The sequence below is a fragment of the Stenella coeruleoalba genome (assembly GCF_951394435.1).
Source record: "Stenella coeruleoalba genome assembly, contig: scaffold_163, whole genome shotgun sequence".
In the NCBI taxonomy this organism is placed as follows: domain Eukaryota; kingdom Metazoa; phylum Chordata; class Mammalia; order Artiodactyla; family Delphinidae; genus Stenella; species Stenella coeruleoalba.
Genome location: NW_027645911.1, coordinates 741,293 through 761,676, shown reverse-complemented (window position 1 = coordinate 761,676; position 20,384 = coordinate 741,293). Strand labels below are relative to the sequence as shown.

At 43.9% G+C, this 20,384-nt stretch overlaps 1 long non-coding RNA gene across 2 annotated transcripts in view; it reads right to left on the bottom strand.

The window, feature by feature from the left end:
• Positions 1–1,324: 1,324 nt before the first annotated feature.
• Positions 1,325–20,384, bottom strand: part of LOC307181483 — a 575,226-nt gene continuing 556,166 nt past the window's right edge. For both annotated transcript variants that reach the window (XR_013826874.1, XR_013826875.1), the window contains exons 4-5: positions 7,637–7,722; positions 1,325–1,399 (exon numbers count right to left, since the gene is read on the bottom strand). This is a non-coding gene — a long non-coding RNA (uncharacterized lncRNA). The remainder of the gene's footprint in view (positions 1,400–7,636; positions 7,723–20,384) is intronic.

Below are 20,384 nucleotides of genomic sequence, written 5' to 3'. Positions count from 1 at the left end.
AATGAGCACAGATAAAGTTCCTTAAGCCAAATATGGAATAGACAAGAGCTACTCCTTGCTCAATGAAATGGACTCAACACCGCATATTAAACGCCTAAGAATGTACCTGACTTGTAAGTATCTTAAAACCTATGGATTGCTATGTCTCCGAAAGAGAATCAAGCATGTGTACAGGGGCATAAACGCAGCAGTGATAGGATTGGAGAGGTTCGGTGAGCAAATGAAGACCCTTTGAAGTCATATTGCATGGTACCCATTCCACGGGTTTCAACTACCCAGGTTTAAGGTATTCTTCCTTCAGCTAAAACATGCATGTGGAACCTAGAGTATGATCAACCATGTGATTGGGAGACGTGTTCAAATATGTCTCAGTTTTCCTCCCCTGGTACTCGGGTGCAACATTCCAGACGCTTTACTAACACTCTCCCCACTTGGAGAGTCAGTCCCTTTAACCTCCTGTTTGGCCCAGTTTGCAATTTCTGCGGAAGATGAACAGGAATAGCGAGAACCAATGAGAGGCTAGCTGTAGGTGTCTGGACGGGCAAATTTAACTCTCATTTCCCACCAGGAAGAGGAATTAACGAAAGGCTCAGCGTGCCGTACCGGAACCAGATTAGGGCCTGAAGCCATCCTGCGGTGTTGCGGCCAGGTCACAAGAAAGCGAGTTGAAGAAAGGAGCTCAGGGGCACTGTAATTCACAAACCTGCAGAGTTATAAATGACAGCTATCGTCCAAAAATAGACTGAAGTAAGGCTGCCAAGAGGACTTGAAAGCGGGGCAGAATTGCAGGAAACCGATTTCAGGAGGTAGACTGGAATTGCATTGAAAGCATAGGAAAAGAGGCAGAACGTCCACAATGATGCACTTGGCCAAAAAGGGCGTATGCGTTTTTTCCTGAATATATTCAGGAAAAAACGCATACGTCCTTTTTGGCCAACCAAGCAAGCTTGCAAAGGAAATCTGCACTACAATGAAGTCTCACTTCCCCCCGGTCAAAAGGGCCATCTGAAAAAAGTGTAAAATCCAGAAAGGCAGGACAGGCCATGGAGAACTGGGAGCCTTGTTATGCTGATGGGCGGGATGTAAATTGCCAACAGACACTCGGGAGAAGTGTATGGTGTTTCCTGAAACATCTAAAAAACAAAGCAACAGAGCCTAGGGCACTGCCACTTATGGTCCTATAGCTTAGGGAAATTAAAATCAAAAAGACACAGCCACCCCAAAGTTTGGGACGCCTCTGTTTACAAGAACCTCGTTTACAGTACAAGTTCAACATCGCAGAAAGTGAAAAATGGATAAAGAAGTTGTGGTATTTACTTACAAAGCAATATCACTCAGCAATGAAATCTATGTCATCAGGCCCTTAGCATCACAATGAGTGGATTCAGGTATGATGATTCTAACTGAAATAAGTCACACAGAAAAAGAAACATCATAAGATATCAGTAATAATTGGAATGTAAACTTGGCTACACAGGAACTGAATTACAGAACAGAACAGGGTCTCAAATTTAGAAAACCAACTTATGCTTGCTTAAGGGGAAAGGTGAGTTGGGGTGCTGCATAAAACCAGAGATTGAAATGAGCACAGATAAAGTTCCTTAAGCCAAATATGGAATAGACAAGAGCTACTCCTTGCTCAACGAAATGGACTCAACACCGCATATTAAACGCCTAAGAATGTACCTGACTAGTAAGTATCTTAAAACCTATGGATTGCTATGTCTCCGAAAGAGAATCAAGCATGTGTACAGGGGCATAAACGCAGCAGTGATAGGATTGGAGAGGTTCGTGAGCAAATGAAGACCCTTTGAAGTCATATTGCATGGTACCCATTCCACGGGTTTCAACTACCCAGGTTTTAGGTATTCTTCCTTCAGCTAAAACATGCATGTGGAACCCAGAGTATGATCAACCATGTGATCGGGAGACGTGTGCAAATATGTCTCAGTTTTCGTACCCTGGTACTCGGGTGCAACATTCCAGATGCTTTACTAACACTCTCCCCACTTGGAGAGTCAGCGCCTTTAACCTCCTGTTTGGCCCAGTTTGCAATTTCTGCGGAAGATGAACAGGAATAGCGAGAACCAATGAGAGACTAGCTGGAGGTGTCTGGACGGGCAAATTTAACTCTCATTTCCCACCAGGAAGAGGAAATAACCAAAGGCTCAGCGTGCCGTACCGGAACCAGATTAGGGCCTGAAGCCATCCTGCGGTGTTGCGGCCAGCTCAAAAGAAAGCGAGTTGAAGAAAGGAGCTCAGGGGCACTGTAATTCACAAACCTGCAGAGTTATAAATGACAGCTATCGTCCAAAAATAGACTGAAGTAAGGCTGCCAAGAGGACTTGAAAGCGGGGCAGAATTGCAGGAAACCGATTTCAGGAGGTAGACTGGAATTGCATTGAAAGCATAGGAAAAGAGGCAGAACGTCCACAATGATGCACTTGGCCAAAAAGGGCGTATGCGTTTTTTCCTGAATATATTCAGGAAAAAACGCATACGCCCTTTTTGGCCAACCAAGCAAGCTTGCAAAGGAAATCTGCACTACAATGAAGTCTCACTTCCCCCCGGTCAAAAGGGCCATCTGAAAAAAGGGTAAAATCCACAAAGGCAGGACAAGCCATGGAGAACTGGGAGCCTTGTTATGCTGATGGGCGGGATGTAAATTGCCAACAGACACTCGGGAGAAGTGTATGGTGTTTCCTGAAACATCTAAAAAACAAAGCAACAGAGCCTAGGGCACTGCCACTTATGGTCCTATAGCTTAGGGAAATTAAAATCAAAAAGACACAGCCACCCCAAAGTTTGGGACGCCTCTGTTTACAAGAACCTCGTTTACAGTACAAGTTCAACATCGCAGAAAGTGAAAAATGGATAAAGAAGTTGTGGTATTTACTTACAAAGCAATATCACTCAGCAATGAAATCTATGTCATCAGGGCCTTAGCAGCACAATGAGTGGATTCAGGTATGATGATTCTAACTGAAATAAGTCACACAGAAAAAGAAACATCATAAGATATCAGTAATACACGGAATGTAAACTTGGCTACACAGGAACTGAATTACAGAACAGAACAGGGTCTCAAATTTAGAAAACCAACTTATGCTTGCTTAAGGGGAAAGGTGAGTTGGGGTGCTGCATAAAACCAGAGATTGAAATGAGCACAGATAAAGTTCCTTAAGCCCAATATGGAATAGACAAGAGCTACTCCTTGCTCAACGAAATGGACTCAACACCGCATATTAAACGCCTAAGAATGTACCTGACTAGTAAGTATCTTAAAACCTATGGATTGCTATGTCTCCGAAAGAGAATCAAGCATGTGTACAGGGGCATAAACGCAGCAGTGATAGGATTGGAGAGGTTCGGTGAGCAAATGAAGACCCTCTGAAGTCATATTGCATGGTACCCATTCCACGGGTTTCACCTACCCAGGTTTAAGGTATTCTTCCTTCAGCTAAAACATGCATGTGAAACCTAGAGTATGATCAACCATGTGATCGGGAGACGTGTTCAAATATGTCTCAGTTTTCCTCCCCTGGTACTCGGGTGCAACATTCCAGACGCTTTACTAACACTCTCCCGACTTGGAGAGTCAGTCCCTTTAACCTCCTGTTTGACAGAGTTTGCAATTTCTGTGGAAGATGAACAGGAATAGCGAGAACCAATGAAAGAATAGCTGGAGGTGTCTGGTTGGGCAAATTTAACTCTCATTTCCCACCAGGAAGAGGAAATAACCAAAGGCTCAGCGTGCCGTGCCGGAACCAGATTAGGGCCTGAAGCCATCCTGCGGTGTTGCGGCCAGGTCACAAGAAAGCGAGTTGAAGAAACGAGCTCAGGGGCACTATAATTCACAAACCTGCAGAGTTATAAATGAGAGCTATCGTCCAAAAATAGACTGAAGTAAGGCTGCCAAGAGGACTTGAAAGCGGGGCAGAATTGCAGGAAACCGATTTCAGGAGGTAGACTGGAATTGCATTGAAAGCATAGGAAAAGAGGCAGAACGTCCACAATGATGCACTTGGCCAAAAAGGGCGTATGCGTTTTTTCCTGAATATATTCAGGAAAAAACGCATACGTCCTTTTTGGCCAACCAAGCAAGCTTGCAAAGGAAATCTGCACTACAATGAAGTCTCACTTCCCCCCGGTCAAAAGGGCCATCTGAAAAAAGTGTAAAATCCAGAAAGGCAGGACAGGCCATGGAGAACTGGGAGCCTTGTTATGCTGATGGGCGGGATGTAAATTGCCAAGAACCACTTGGGAGAAGTGTATGGTGTTTCCTGAAACAACTAAAAAACACAGCAACAGAACCTAGGGCACTTCCACTTATGGTCCTATAGATTAGGGAAATTAAAATGGAAAAGAAACAGCCACCCCAAAGTTTGGAACGGCTCTGTTTACAAGAACCTCGTTTACAGTACAAGTTCAACATCGCAGAAAGTGAAAAATGGATAAAGAAGTTGTGGTATTTACTTACAAAGCAATATCACTCAGCAATGAAATCTGTGTCATCAGGCCCTTAGCAGCACAATGAGTGGATTCAGGTATGATGATTCTAACTGAAATAAGTCACACAGAAAAAGAAACATCATAAGATATCACTAATACACGGAATGTAAACTTGGCTACACAGGAACTGCATTCCAAAACAGAACAGGGTCTCAAATTTAGAAAACCAACTTATGCTTGCTTAAGGGGAAAGGTGAGTTGGGGTGCTGCATAAAACCAGAGATTGAAATGAGCACAGATAAAGTTCCTTAAGCCAAATATGGAATAGACAAGAGCTACTCCTTGCTCAACGAAATGCACTCAAAACCCCATATTAAACGCCTAAGAATGTACCTGACTAGTAAGTATCTTAAAACCTATGGATTGCTATGTCTCCAAAAGAGAATCAAGCGTGTGTACAGGGGCATAAACGCAGCAGTGATAGGATTGGAGAGGTTCGGTGAGCAAATGAAGACCCTTTGAAGTCATATTGCATGGTACCCATTCCACGGGTCTCAACTCTCCAGGTTTAAGGTATTCTTTCTTCAGCTAAAACATGCATGTGGAACCCAGAGTATGATCAACCATGTGAACGGGAGACGTGTTCAAATATGTCTCAGTTTTCCTCCCCTGGTACTCGGGTGCAACATTCCAGACGCTTTACTAACACTCTCCCGACTTGGAGAGTAAGTCCCTTTAACCTCCTGTTTGGCCCAGTTTGCAATTTCTGCGGAAGATGAACAGGAATAGCGAGAACCAATGAAAGAATAGCTGGAGGTGTCTGGTTGGGCAAATTTAACTCTCATTTCCCACCAGGAACAGGAAATAACCAAAGACTCAGCGTGCCGTGCCGGAACCAGATTAGGGCCTGAAGCCATCCTGCGGTGTTGCGGCCAGGTCACAAGAAAGCGAGTTGAAGAAACGAGCTCAGGGGCACTGTAATTCACAAACCTGCAGTGTTATAAATGAGAGCTATCGTCCAAAAATAGACTGAAGTAAGGCTGCCAAGAGGACTTGAAAGCGGGGCAGAATTGCAGGAAACCGATTTCAGGAGGTAGACTGGAATTGCATTGAAAGCATAGGAAAAGAGGCAGAACGTCCACAATGATGCACTTGGCCAAAAAGGGCGTATGCGTTTTTTCCTGAATATATTCAGGAAAAAACGCATACGCCCTTTTTGGCCAACCAAGCAAGCTTGCAAAGGAAATCTGCACTACAATGAAGTCTCACTTCCCCCCGGTCGAAAGGGCCATCTGAAAAAAGTGTAAAATCCAGAAAGGCAGGACAGGCCATGGAGAACTGGGAGCCTTGTTATGCTGATGGGCGGGATGTAAATTGCCAAGAACCACTTGGGAGAAGTGTATGGTGTTTCCTGAAACAACTAAAAAACACAGCAACAGAACCTAGGGCACTTCCACTTATGGTCCTATAGATTACGGAAATTAAAATGAAAAAGAAACAGCCATCCCAAAGTTTGGAACGGCTCTGTTTACAAGAACCTCGTTTACAGTACAAGTTCAACATCGCAGAAAGTGAAAAATGGATAAAGAAGTTGTGGTATTTACTTACAAAGCAATATCACTCAGCAATGAAATCTGTGTCATCAGGCCCTTAGCAGCACAATGAGTGGATTCAGGTATGATGATTCTAACTGAAGTAAGTCACACAGAAAAAGAAACATCATAAGATATCACTAATACACGGAATGTAAACTTGGCTACACAGGAACTGCATTCCAAAACAGAACAGGGTCTCAAATTTAGAAAACCAACTTATGCTTGCTTAAGGGGAAAGGTGAGTTGGGGTGCTGCATAAAACCAGAGATTGAAATGAGCACAGATAAAGTTCCTTAAGCCAAATATGGAATAGACAAGAGCTACTCCTTGCTCAACGAAATGGACTCAAAACCACATATTAAACGCCTAAGAATGTACCTGACTAGTAAGTATCTTAAAACCTATGGATTGCTATGTCTCCAAAAGAGAATCAAGCGTGTGTACAGGGGCATAAACGCAGCAGTGATAGGATTGGAGAGGTTCGGTGAGCAAATGAAGACCCTTTGAAGTCATATTGCATGGTACCCATTCCACGGGTCTCAACTCTCCAGGTTTAAGGTATTCTTTCTTCAGCTAAAACATGCATGTGGAACCCAGAGTATGATCAACCATGTGATCGGGAGACGTGTTCAAATATGTCTCAGTTTTCCTCCCCTGGTACTCGGGTGCAACATTCCAGACGCTTTACTAACACTCTCCCGACTTGGAGAGTCAGTCCCTTTAACCTCCTGTTTGGCCCAGTTTGCAATTTCTGTGGAAGATGAACAGGAATAGCGAGAACCAATGAGAGGCTAGCTGGAGGTGTCTGGACGGGCAAATTTAACTCTCATTTCCCACCAGGAAGAGGAATTAACCAAAGGCTCAGCGTGCCGGGCCGGAACCAGATTAGGGCCTGAAGCCATCCTGCGGTGTTGCGGCCAGGTCACAAGAAAGCGAGTTGAAGAAAGGAGCTCAGGGGCACTGTAATTCACAAACCTGCAGAGTTATAAATGACAGCTATCGTCCAAAAATAGACTGAAGTAAGGCTGCCAAGAGGACTTGAAAGCGGGGCAGAATTGCAGGAAACCGATTTCAGGAGGTAGACTGGAATTGCATTGAAAGCATAGGAAAAGAGGCAGAACGTCCACAATGATGCACTTGGCCAAAAAGGGCGTATGCGTTTTTTCCTGAATATATTCAGGAAAAAACGCATACGCCCTTTTTGGCCAACCAAGCAAGCTTGCAAAGGAAATCTGCACTACAATGAAGTCTCACTTCCCCCCGGTCAAAAGGGCCATCTGAAAAAAGTGTAAAATCCAGAAAGGCAGGACAGGCCATGGAGAACTGGGAGCCTTGTTATGCTGATGGGCGGGATGTAAATTGCCAACAGACACTCGGGAGAAGTGTATGGTGTTTCCTGAAACATCTAAAAAACAAAGCAACAGAACCTCGGGCACTTCCACTTATGGTCCTATAGCTTAGGGAAATTAAAATCAAAAAGACACAGCCACCCCAAAGTTTGGAACGGCTCTGTTTACAAGAACCTCGTTTACAGTACAAGTTCAACATCGCAGAAAGTGAAAAATGGAGAAAGAAGTTGTGGTATTTACTTAAAAAGCAATATCACTCAGCAATGAAATCTGTGTCATCAGGCCCTTAGCAGCACAATGAGTGGATTCAGGTATGATGATTCTAACTGAAATAAGTCACACAGAAAAAGAAACATCATAAGATATCAGTAATACACGGAATGTAAACTTCGCTACACAGGAACTGAATTACAGAACAGAACAGGGTCTCAAATTTAGAAAACCAACTTATGCTTGCTTAAGTGGAAAGGTGAGTTGGGGTGCTGCATAAAACCAGAGATTGAAATGAGCACAGATAAAGTTCCTTAAGCCAAATATGGAATAGACAAGAGCTACTCCTTGCTCAACGAAATGGACTCAACACCCCATATTAAACGCCTAAGAATGTACCTGACTAGTAAGTATCTTAAAACCTATGGATTGCTATGTCTCCGAAAGAGAATCAAGCATGTGTACAGGGGCATAAACGCAGCAGTGATAGGATTGGAGAGGTTCGGTGAGCAAATGAAGACCCTTTGAAGTCATACTGCATGGTACCCATTCCACGGGTTTCAACTACCCAGGTTTTAGGTATTCTTCCTTCAGCTAAAACATGCATGTGGAACCCAGAGTATGATCAACCATGTGATCGGGAGACGTGTTCAAATATGTCTCAGTTTTCGTACCCTGGTACTCGGGTGCAACATCCCAGATGCTTTACTAACACTCTCCCGACTTGGAGAGTCAGTCCCTTTAACCTCCTGTTTGGCCCAGTTTGCAATTTCTGTGGAAGATGAACAGGAATAGCGAGAACCAATGAGAGACTAGCTGGAGGTGTCTGGATGGGCAAATTTAACTCTCATTTCCCACCAGGAAGAGGAATTAACCAAAGGCTCAGCGTGCCGGGCCGGAAACAGATTAGGGCCTGAAGCCATCCTGCGGTGTTGCGGCCAGCTCACAAGAAAGCGAGTTGAAGAAAGGAGCTCAGGGGCATTGTAATTCACAAACCTGCAGAGTTATAAATGACAGCTATCGTCCAAAAATAGACTGAAGTAAGGCTGCCAAGAGGACTTGAAAGCGGGGCAGAATTGCAGGAAACCGATTTCAGGAGGTAGACTGGAATTGCATTGAAAGCATAGGAAAAGAGGCAGAACGTCCACAATGATGCACTTGGCCAAAAAGGGCGTATGCGTTTTTTCCTGAATATATTCAGGAAAAAACGCATACGCCCTTTTTGGCCAACCAAGCAAGCTTGCAAAGGAAATCTGCACTACAATGAAGTCTCACTTCCCCCCGGTCAAAAGGGCCATCTGAAAAAAGTGTAAAATCCAGAAAGGCAGGACAGGCCATGGAGAACTGGGAGCCTTGTTATGCTGATGGGCGGGATGTAAATTACCAACAGACACTCAGGAGAAGTGTATGGTGTTTCCTGAAACATCTAAAAAACACAGCAACAGAGCCTAGGTCACTGCCACTTATGGTCCTATAGCTTAGGGAAATTAAAATCAAAAAGACACAGCCACCCCAAAGTTTGGGACGCCTCCGTTTACAAGAACCTCGTTTACCGTACAAGTTCAATATCACAGAAAGTGAAAAATGGATAAAGAACTTGTGGTACTTACGTACAATGCAGTATCACTCAGCAATGAAATCTATGTCATCAGGCCCGTAGCAGCATAATGAGTGGATTCAGGTACGATGATTCTAACTGAAATAAGTCACACAGAAAAAGAAACATCATAAGATATCACTAATACACAGAATGTAAACTTGGCTACACAGGAACTGAATTACAGAACAGAACAGGGTCTCAAATTTAGAAAACTAACTTATGCTTGCTTAAGGGGAAAGGTGAGTTGGGGTGCTGCATAAAACCAGAGATTGAAATGAGCACAGATAAAGTTCCTTAAGCCAAATATGGAATAGACAAGAGCTACTCCTTGCTCAACGAAATGGACTCAACACCCCATATTAAACGCCTAAGAATGTACCTGACTAGTAAGTATCTTAAAACTTATGGATTGCTATGTCTCCGAAAGAGAATCAAGCATGTGTACAGGGGCATAAACGCAGCAGTGATAGGATTGGAGAGGTTCGTGAGCAAATGAAGACCCTTTGAAGTCATATTGCATGGTACCCATTCCACGGGTTTCAACTACCCAGGTTTAAGGTATTCTTCCTTCAGCTAAAACATGCATGTGGAACCTAGAGTATGATCAACCATGTGATCGGGAGACGTGTTCAAATATGTCTCAGTTTTCGTACCCTGGTACTCGGGTGCAACATTCCAGACGCTTTACTAACACTCTCCCGACTTGGAGAGTCAGTCCCTTTAACCTCCTGTTTGGCCCAGTTTGCAATTTCTGTGGAAGATGAACAGGAATAGCGAGAACCAATGAAAGAATAGCTGGAGGTGTGTGGTTGGGCAAATTTAACTCTCATTTCCCACCAGGAAGAGGAAATAACCAAAGGCTCAGCGTGCCGTGCCGGAACCAGATTAGGGCCTGAAGCCATCCTGCGGTGTTGCGGCCAGGTCACAAGAAAGCGAGTTGAAGAAACGAGCTCAGGGGCACTGTAATTCACAAACCTGCAGAGTTATAAATGAGAGCTATCGTCCAAAAATAGACTGAAGTAAGGCTGCCAAGAGGACTTGAAAGCGGGGCAGAATTGCAGGAAACCGATTTCAGGAGGTAGACTGGAATTGCATTGAAAGCATAGGAAAAGAGGCAGAACGTCCACAATGATGCACTTGGCCAAAAAGGGCGTATGCATTTTTTCCTGAATATATTCAGGAAAAGACGCATACGCCCTTTTTGGCCAACCAAGCAAGCTTGCAAAGGAAATCTGCACTACAATGAAGTCTCACTTCCCCCCGGTCAAATGGGCCATCTGAAAAAAGTGTAAAATCCAGAAAGGCAGGACAGGCCATGGAGAACTGGGAGCCTTGTTATGCTGATGGGCGGGATGTAAATTGCCAACAGACACTCAGGAGAAGTGTATGGTGTTTCCTGAAACATCTAAAAAACAAAGCAACAGAGCCTAGGGCACTTCCACTTATGGTCCTATAGCTTAGGGAAATTAAAATCAAAAAGACACAGCCACCCCAAAGTTTGGGACGCCTCCGTTTACAAGAACCTCGTTTACCGTACAAGTTCAATATCACAGAAAGTGAAAAATGGATAAAGAACTTGTGGTACTTACGTACAATGCAGTATCACTCAGCAATGAAATCTATGTCATCAGGCCCGTAGCAGCATAATGAGTGGATTCAGGTACGATGATTCTAACTGAAATAAGTCACACAGAAAAAGAAACATCATAAGATATCACTAATACACGGAATGTAAACTTGGCTACACAGGAACTGCATTCCAAAACAGAACAGGGTCTCAAATTTAGAAAACCAACTTATGCTTGCTTAAGGGGAAAGGTGAGTTGGGGTGCTGCATAAAACCAGAGATTGAAATGAGAACAGATAAAGTTCCTTAAGCCAAATATGGAATAGACAAGAGCTACTCCTTGCTCAACAAAATGGACACAAAACCCCATATTAAACGCCTAAGAATGTACCTGACTAGTAAGTATCTTAAAACCTATGGATTGCTATGTCTCCAAAAGAGAATCAAGCGTGTGTACAGGGGCATAAACGCAGCAGTGATAGGATTGGAGAGGTTCGGTGAGCAAATGAAGACCCTTTGAAGTCATATTGCATGGTACACATTACACGGGTCTCAGCTCTCCAGGTTTAAGGTATTCTTCCTTCAGCTAAAACATGCATGTGGAACCCAGAGTATGATCAACCATGTGAACGGGAGACGTGTTCAAATATGTCTCAGTTTTCGTACCCTGGTACTCAGGTGCAACATTCCAGACGCTTTACTAACACTCTCCCGACTTGGAGAGTCAGTCCCTTTAACCTCCTGTTTGGCCCAGTTTGCAATTTCTGTGGAAGATGAACAGGAATAGTGAGAACCAATGAGAGGCTAGCTGGAGGTGTCTGGACGGGCAAATTTAAGTCTCATTTCCCACCAGGAAGAGGAATTAACCAAAGGCTCAGCATGCCGGGCCGGAACCAGATTAGGGCCTGAAGCCATCCTGCGGTGTTGCGGCCAGGTCACAAGAAAGCGAGTTGAAGAAAGGAGCTCAGGGGCACTGTAATTCACAAACCTGCAGAGTTATAAATGAGAGCTATCGTCCAAAAATAGACTGAAGTAAGGCTGCCAAGAGGACTTGAAAGCGGGGCAGAATTGCAGGAAACCGATTTCAGGAGGTAGACTGGAATTGCATTGAAAGCATAGGAAAAGAGGCAGAACGTCCACAATGATGCACTTGGCCAAAAAGGGCGTATGCGTTTTTTCCTGAATATATTCAGGAAAAAACGCATAGGCCCTTTTTGGCCAACCAAGCAAGCTTGCAAAGGAAATCGGCACTACAATGAAGTCTCACTTCCCCCCGGTCAAAAGGGACATCTGAAAAAAGTGTAAAATCCAGAAAGGCAACAGGCATTGAGAACTGGGAGCCTTGTTATGCTGATGGGCGGGATGTAAATTGCCAACAGACACTCAGGAGAAGTGTATGGTGTTTCCTGAAACATCTAAAAAACAAAGCAACAGAGCCTAGGGCACTTCCACTTATGGTCCTATAGCTTCGGTAAATTAAAATCAAAAAGACACAGCCACCCCAAAGTTTGCGACGCCTCTGTTTACAAGAACCTCGTTTACCGTACAAGTTCAATATCACAGAAAGTGAAAAATGGATAAAGAACTTGTGGTACTTACGTACAATGCAGTATCACTCAGCAATGAAATCTATGTCATCAGGCCCGTAGCAGCATAATGAGTGGATTCAGGTACGATGATTCTAACTGAAATAAGTCACACAGAAAAAGAAACATCATAAGATATCACTAATACACGGAATGTAAACTTGGCTACACAGGAACTGCATTCCAAAACAGAACAGGGTCTCAAATTTAGAAAACCAACTTATGCTTGCTTAAGGGGAAAGGTGAGTTGGGGTGCTGCATAAAACCAGAGATTGAAATGAGAACAGATAAAGTTCCTTAAGCCAAATATGGAATAGACAAGAGCTACTCCTTGCTCAACAAAATGGACACAAAACCCCATATTAAACGCCTAAGAATGTACCTGACTAGTAAGTATCTTAAAACCTATGGATTGCTATGTCTCCAAAAGAGAATCAAGCGTGTGTACAGGGGCATAAACGCAGCAGTGATAGGATTGGAGAGGTTCGGTGAGCAAATGAAGACCCTTTGAAGTCATATTGCATGGTACCCATTACACGGGTCTCAGCTCTCCAGGTTTAAGGTATTCTTCCTTCAGCTAAAACATGCATGTGGAACCTAGAGTATGATCAACCATGTGATTGGGAGACGTGTTCAAATATGTCTCAGCTTTTGTACCCTGGTCCTCGGGTGCAACATTCCAGACGCTTTACTAACACTCTCCCGACCTGGAGAGTCAGTCCCTTTAACCTCCGGTTTGGCCCAGTTTGCAATTTCTGCGGAAGATGAACAGGAATAGCGAGAACCAATGAGAGACTAGCTGGAGGTGTCTGGACGGGCAAATTTAACTCTCATTTCCCACCAGGAAGAGGAAATAACCAAAGGCTCAGCGTGCCGTAACGGAACCAGATTAGGGCCTGAAGCCATCCTGTGGTGTTGCGGCCAGCTCAAAAGAAAGCGAGTTGAAGAAAGGAGCTCAGGGCACTGTAATTCACAACCCTGCAGAGTTATAAATGACAGCTATCATCCAAAAATATACTGAAGTAAGGCTGCCAAGAGGACTTGAAAGTGGAGCAGAATTGCAGGAAACCGATTCCAGGAGGTAGACTGGAATTGCATTGAAAGCATAGGAAAAGAGGCAGAACGTACACAATGATGCACTTGGCCAAAAAGGGCGTATGCGTTTTTTCCTGAATATATTCAGGAAAAAACGCATACGCCCTTTTTGGCCAACCAAGCAAGCTTGCAAAGGAAATCTGCACTACAATGAAGTCTCACTTCCCCCCGGTCAAAAGGGCCATCTGAAAAAAGTGTAAAATCCAGAAAGGCAGGACAGGCCATGGAGAACTGGGAGCCTTGTTATGCTGATGGGCGGGATGTAAATTGCCAACAACCACTCGGGAGAAGTGTATGGTGTTTCCTGAAACATCTAAAAAACAAAGCAACAGAACCTAGGGCACTTCCACTTATGGTCCTATAGCTTAGGGAAATTAAAATCAAAAAGACACAGCCACCCCAAAGTTTGGATCGGCTCTGTTTACAAGAACCTCGTTTACAGTACAAGTTCAACATCGCAGAAAGTGAAAAATGGATAAAGAAGTTGTGGTATTTACTTACAAAGCAATATCACTCAGCAATGAAATCTGTGTCATCAGGCCCTTAGCAGCACAATGAGTGGATTCAGGTATGATGATTCTAACTGAAGTAAGTCACACAGAAAAAGAAACATCATAAGATATCACTAATACATGGAATGTAAACTTGGCTACACAGGAACTGAATTACAGAACAGAACAGGGCCTCAAATTTAGAAAACCAACTTATGCTTGCTTAAGGGGAAAGGTGAGTTGGGGTGCTGCATAAAACCAGAGATTGAAATGAGCACAGATAAAGTTCCTTAAGCCAAATATGGAATAGACAAGAGCTACTCCTTGCTCAACGAAATGGACTCAACACCGCATATTAAACGCCTAAGAATGTACCTGACTAGTAAGTATCTTAAAACCTATGGATTGCTATGTCTCCGAAAGAGAATCAAGCATGTGTACAGGGGCATAAACGCAGCAGTGATAGGATTGGAGAGGTTCGGTGAGCAAATGAAGACCCTTTGAAGTCATATTGCATGGTACCCATTACACGGGTCTTAACTCTCCAGGTTTAAGGTATTCTTCCTTCAACTAAAACATGCATGTGGAACCCAAGTATGATCAACCATGTGAACGGGAGACGTGTTCAAATATGTCTCAGTTTTCCTCCCCTGGTACTCGGGTGCAACATTCCAGACGCTTTACTAACACTCTCCCCACTTGGAGAGTCAGCGCCTTTAACCTCCTGTTTGGCCCAGTTTGCAATTTCTGCGGAAGATGAACAGGAATAGCGAGAACCAATGAGAGACTAGCTGGAGGTGTCTGGACGGGCAAATTTAATTCTCATTTCCCACCAGGAAAAGGAAATAACCAAAGGCTCAGCGTGCCGTGCCGGAACCAGATTAGGGCCTGAAGCCATCCTGCGGTGTTGCTGCCAGGTCACAAGAAAGCAAGTTGAAGAAAGGAGCTCACGGGCACTGTAATGCACAAACCTGCAGAGTTATAAATGACAGCTATCGTCCAAAAATAGACTGAAGTAAGGCTGCCAAGAGGACTTGAAAGCGGGGCAGAATTGCAGGAAACCGATTTCAGGAGGTAGACTGGAATTGCATTGAAAGCATAGGAAAAGAGGCAGAACGTCCACAATGATGCACATGGCCAAAAAGGGTGTATGCGTTTTTTCCTGAATATATTCAGGAAAAAACGCATACGCCCTTTTTGGCCAACCAAGCAAGCTTGCAAAGGAAATCTGCACTACAATGAAGTCTCACTTCCCCCCGGTCAAAAGGGCCATCTGAAAAAAGTGTAAAATCCAGAAAGGCAGGACAGGCTATGGAGAACTGGGAGACTTGTTATGCTGATGGGCAGGATGTAAATTGCCAACAACCACTCGGGAGAAGTGTATGGTGTTTCCTGAAACATCTAAAAAACAAAGCAACAGAACCTAGGGCACTTCCACTTATGGTCCTATAGCTTAGGGAAATTAAAATCAAAAAGACACAGCCACCCCAAAGTTTGGAACGGCTCTGTTTACAAGAACCTCGTTTACAGTACAAGTTCAACATCGCAGAAAGTGAAAAATGGATAAAGAAATTGTGGTATTTACTTACAAAGCAATATCACTCAGCAATGAAATCTGTGTCATCAGGCCCTTAGCAGCACAATGAGTGGATTCAGGTATGATGATTCTAACTGAAATAAGTCACACAGAAAAAGAAACATCATAAGATATCAGTAATACACGGAATGGAAACTTGGCTACACAGGAACTGAATTACAGAACAGAACAGGGTCTCAAATTTAGAAAACCAACTTATGCTTGCTTAAGGGGAAAGGTGAGTTGGGGTGCTGCATAAAACCAGAGATTGAAATGAGCACAGATAAAGTTCCTTAGGCCAAATATGGAACAGACAAGAGCTACTCCTTGCTCAAAGAAATGGACTCAACACCGCATATTAAACGGCTAAGAATGTACCTGACTAGTAAGTATCTTAAAACCTATAGATTGCTATGTCTCCGAAAGAGAATCAAGCATGTGTACAGGGGCATAAACGCAGCAGTGATAGGATTGTAGAGGTTCGGTGAGCAAATGAAGACCCTTTGAAGTCATATTGCATGGTACCCATTCCACGGGTTTCAACTACCCAGGTTTTAGGTATTCTTCCTTCAGCTAAAACATGCATGTGGAACCCAGAGTATGATCAACCATGTGATCGGGAGACGTGTTCAAATATGTCTCAGTTTTCCTCCCCTGGTACTCGGGTGCAACATTCCAGACGCTTTACTAACACTCTCCCCACTTGGAGAGTCAGCGCCTTTAACCTCCTGTTTGGCCCAGTTTGCAATTTCTGCGGAAGATGAACAGGAATAGTGAGAACCAATGAGAGGCTAGCTGGAGGTGTCTGGACGGGCAAATTTAACTCTCATTTCCCACCATGAGGAGGAAATAACCAAAGGCTCAGCGTGCCGTGCCAGAACCAGATTAGGGCCTGAAGCCATCCTGCAGTGTTGCGGCCAGCTCAAAAGAAAGCGAGTTGAAGAAAGGAGCTCAGGGGCACTGTAATTCACAAACCTGCAGAGTTATAAATGACAGCTATCGTCCAAAAATAGACTGAAGTAAGGCTGCCAAGAGGACTTGAAAGCGGGGCAGAATTGCAGGAAACCGATTTCAGGAGGTAGACTGGAATTGCATTGAAAGCATAGGAAAAGAGGCAGAACGTCCACAATGATGCACTTGGCCAAAAAGGGCGTATGCGTTTTTTCCTGAATATATTCAGGAAAAAACGCATACGCCCTTTTTGGCCAACCAAGCAAGCTTGCAAAGGAAATCTGCACTACAATGAAGTCTCACTTCCCCCCGGTCAAAAGGGCCATCTGAAAAAAGTGTAAAATCCAGAAAGGCAAGACAGGCCATGGAGAACTGGGAGCCTTGTTATGCTGATGGGCGGGATGTAAATTGCCAACAACCACTCGGGAGAAGTGTATGGTGTTTCCTGAAACATCTAAAAAACAAAGCAACAGAACCTAGGGCACTTCCACTTATGGTCCTATAGCTTAGGGAAATTAAAATCTAAAAGACACAGCCACCCCAAAGTTTGGAACGGCTCTGTTTACAAGAACCTCGTTTACAGTACAAGTTCAACATCGCAGAAAGTGAAAAATGGATAAAGAAGTTGTGGTATTTACTTACAAAGCAATATCACTCAGCAATGAAATCTGTGTCATCAGGCCCTTAGCAGCACAATGAGTGGATTCAGGTATGATGATTCTAACTGAAGTAAGTCACACAGAAAAAGAAACATCATAAGATATCACTAATACACGGAATGGAAACTTGGCTACACAGGAACTGAATTACAGAACAGAACAGGGTCTCAAATTTAGAAAACCAACTTATGCTTGCTTAAGGGTAAAGGTGAGTTGGGGTGCTGCATAAAACCAGAGATTGAAATGAGCACAGATAAAGTTCCTTAAGCCAAATATGGAATAGACAAGAGCTACTCCTTGCTCAACGAAATGGACTCAACACCGCATATTAAACGCCTAAGAATGTACCTGACTTGTAAGTATCTTAAAACCTATGGATTGCTATGTCTCCGAAAGAGAATCAAGCATGTGTACAGGGGCATAAACGCAGCAGTGATAGGATTGGAGAGGTTCGGTGAGCAAATGAAGACCCTTTGAAGTCATACTGCATGGTACCCATTCCACGGGTTTCAACTACCCAGGTTTTAGGTATTCTTCCTTCAGCTAAAACATGCATGTGGAACCCAGAGTATGATCAACCATGTGATCGGGAGACGTGTTCAAATATGTCTCAGTTTTCGTACCCTGGTACTCGGGTGCAACATCCCAGATGCTTTACTAACACTCTCCCGACTTGGAGAGTCAGTCCCTTTAACCTCCTGTTTGGCCCAGTTTGCAATTTCTGTGGAAGATGAACAGGAATAGCGAGAACCAATGAGAGACTAGCTGGAGGTGTCTGGATGGGCAAATTTAACTCTCATTTCCCACCAGGAAGAGGAATTAACCAAAGGCTCAGCGTGCCGGGCCGGAAACAGATTAGGGCCTGAAGCCATCCTGCGGTGTTGCGGCCAGCTCACAAGAAAGCGAGTTGAAGAAAGGAGCTCAGGGGCATTGTAATTCACAAACCTGCAGAGTTATAAATGACAGCTATCGTCCAAAAATAGACTGAAGTAAGGCTGCCAAGAGGACTTGAAAGCGGGGCAAAATTGCAGGAAACCGATTTCAGGAGGTAGACTGGAATTGCATTGAAAGCATAGGAAAAGAGGCAGAACGTCCACAATGATGCACTTGGCCAAAAAGGGCGTATGCGTTTTTTCCTGAATATATTCAGGAAAAAACGCATACGCCCTTTTTGGCCAACCAAGCAAGCTTGCAAAGGAAATCTGCACTACAATGAAGTCTCACTTCCCCCCGGTCAAAAGGGCCATCTGAAAAAAGTGTAAAATCCAGAAAGGCAGGACAGGCCATGGAGAACTGGGAGCCTTGTTATGCTGATGGGCGGGATGTAAATTACCAACAGACACTCAGGAGAAGTGTATGGTGTTTCCTGAAACATCTAAAAAACACAGCAACAGAGCCTAGGTCACTGCCACTTATGGTCCTATAGCTTAGGGAAATTAAAATCAAAAAGACACAGCCACCCCAAAGTTTGGGACGCCTCCGTTTACAAGAACCTCGTTTACCGTACAAGTTCAATATCACAGAAAGTGAAAAATGGATAAAGAACTTGTGGTACTTACGTACAATGCAGTATCACTCAGCAATGAAATCTATGTCATCAGGCCCGTAGCAGCATAATGAGTGGATTCAGGTACGATGATTCTAACTGAAATAAGTCACACAGAAAAAGAAACATCATAAGATATCACTAATACGCAGAATGTAAACTTGGCTACACAGGAACTGAATTACAGAACAGAACAGGGTCTCAAATTTAGAAAACTAACTTATGCTTGCTTAAGGGGAAAGGTGAGTTGGGGTGCTGCATAAAACCAGAGATTGAAATGAGCACAGATAAAGTTCCTTAAGCCAAATATGGAATAGACAAGAGCTACTCCTTGCTCAACGAAATGGACTCAACACCCCATATTAAACGCCTAAGAATGTACCTGACTAGTAAGTATCTTAAAACTTATGGATTGCTATGTCTCCGAAAGAGAATCAAGCATGTGTACAGGGGCATAAACGCAGCAGTGATAGGATTGGAGAGGTTCGTGAGCAAATGAAGACCCTTTGAAGTCATATTGCATGGTACCCATTCCACGGGTTTCAACTACCCAGGTTTAAGGTATTCTTCCTTCAGCTAAAACATGCATGTGGAACCTAGAGTATGATCAACCATGTGATCGGGAGACGTGTTCAAATATGTCTCAGTTTTCGTACCCTGGTACTCGGGTGCAACATTCCAGACGCTTTACTAACACTCTCCCGACTTGGAGAGTCAGTCCCTTTAACCTCCTGTTTGGCCCAGTTTGCAATTTCTGTGGAAGATGAACAGGAATAGCGAGAACCAATGAAAGAATAGCTGGAGGTGTGTGGTTGGGCAAATTTAACTCTCATTTCCCACCAGGAAGAGGAAATAACCAAAGGCTCAGCGTGCCGTGCCGGAACCAGATTAGGGCCTGAAGCCATCCTGCGGTGTTGCGGCCAGGTCACAAGAAAGCGAGTTGAAGAAACGAGCTCAGGGGCACTGTAATTCACAAACCTGCAGAGTTATAAATGAGAGCTATCGTCCAAAAATAGACTGAAGTAAGGCTGCCAAGAGGACTTGAAAGCGGGGCAGAATTGCAGGAAACCGATTTCAGGAGGTAGACTGGAATTGCATTGAAAGCATAGGAAAAGAGGCAGAACGTCCACAATGATGCACTTGGCCAAAAAGGGCGTATGCATTTTTTCCTGAATATATTCAGGAAAAGACGCATACGCCCTTTTTGGCCAACCAAGCAAGCTTGCAAAGGAAATCTGCACTACAATGAAGTCTCACTTCCCCCCGGTCAAATGGGCCATCTGAAAAAAGTGTAAAATCCAGAAAGGCAGGACAGGCCATGGAGAACTGGGAGCCTTGTTATGCTGATGGGCGGGATGTAAATTGCCAACAGACACTCAGGAGAAGTGTATGGTGTTTCCTGAAACATCTAAAAAACAAAGCAACAGAGCCTAGGGCACTTCCACTTATGGTCCTATAGCTTAGGGAAATTAAAATCAAAAAGACACAGCCACCCCAAAGTTTGGGACGCCTCCGTTTACAAGAACCTCGTTTACCGTACAAGTTCAATATCACAGAAAGTGAAAAATGGATAAAGAACTTGTGGTACTTACGTACAATGCAGTATCACTCAGCAATGAAATCTATGTCATCAGGCCCGTAGCAGCATAATGAGTGGATTCAGGTACGATGATTCTAACTGAAATAAGTCACACAGAAAAAGAAACA